The sequence below is a fragment of the Ahaetulla prasina genome, chromosome 8, assembly GCF_028640845.1.
Source record: "Ahaetulla prasina isolate Xishuangbanna chromosome 8, ASM2864084v1, whole genome shotgun sequence".
Classification (NCBI taxonomy): Eukaryota; Metazoa; Chordata; class Lepidosauria; order Squamata; family Colubridae; genus Ahaetulla; species Ahaetulla prasina.
This window is the reverse complement of record NC_080546.1, coordinates 30603698-30605095: the sequence shown is the minus strand read 5'-3', so window position 1 is coordinate 30605095 and position 1398 is coordinate 30603698.

The window sequence follows — 1398 nt, the reverse complement described above, 5'->3', positions numbered from 1 at the left end:
CTGGGAAGCGCATGCGTGGACCGAGGCGTTCTGACTCCTCCCTTACTTTTAGAAGAGATACGAGTGTGATCTCCCACTGGGACAGGGGTCTCCAACCTTGGGCTACTTTAAGCCTGGAGGACTTCAACTCCCAGAATACCCCAGCCAGCAAAGCTGGCTGGGGAATTCTGGGAGTTGAAGTCCACCAGGCTTAAAGTTGCCCAAGGTTGGGGACATCTGCTCTGGGAAGAGTTTGAAGGCTGTTGGTGGTTTTTTTTTTTTTTTGGCAGTGGCTGTCGGCTACCGGGAATTGGATGAATAAAATCATTATTCTTAATAGCCACAGAGGATGCCGGGATTCCCTTTGGCGGAGTCCCAAAACTTGTTCTGCTTCCGAGACTCTGCATTCAATCCCTATTGACTGCTTTTAATCCAAAAAAATAAAATAAATCCTCTTCCGGTTGTGATCATACCGGGGGAACGGTCAATACATGTACTGTACTGCTCAATATTGCCGGAAGCATCGATAGTCTCAGAAGCCTTTAAGGGGGTTTGCTGATCTGCTTTATAACAGCTGGGTGTATTTGAGGCGGTTCTGCCCTCTTTGCCCTTCTCTTGCTTTCAAACCTGAAATGCTTTTACTGACGGTGCAGTTTAACCTAGGCGGCTGCTGCTTCTGCTTCTGTGGCTTAACTTTGCTGTCTTCGCTGCTTTCCCCCCATTCCTAGTTTATTTGGCGCGAAGCAAGTAACAAAAGATTGACAGGTTATTTATTAGATTCAAAAGTCTTATTTTAGTGGCTCAGCTTTCGCTCGCCCTCCTTTGAAACTTAAGTTGGAACAACGTTTTTAAACCACAATGCAGCCCACGATGTAGTAACGGGCTAAGGAGGAGTAAATACTGTCGAATGGCAGAAATTAATGGAAAAGGAGCTTGTGATGATGGATGAAAAGTGTATATTTGTAGAATTCTCAATGCCCCTATATGATGGTTAACTTCTTTGCTAATAACCTTTTTTTAGACATTCTGCTTTATATTTTAATAATATTAGCAGAACAAATTATTTCCAGGCATCTTCACAATATTATCCATCTCAGTGGTAGTCAACCTGGTCCCTACTGCCCACTAGTGGGCATTCCAGCTTTCATGGTGGGTGGTAGGGGTTTTGTCCAATACTGAAGCACTTTTCCTTTTTTAAAATTTAATTGACTTGTTTAAAAATGTTCATAGCATTATTTAAAAACATTTTCATTAGGTTTTCATAAAATTCCTCATGGCAATTTAAATTTCTGAAAATATACTATTTGTATTGCCCGCGCATAAGTTTAGTTCATGTTACGTTAGGGAAACTAAATGGCACTATAGTGTGACCGCAAACAAAAGTGCTTCGTTCCAGAATAGCTCGCGCATCTCCCCCCA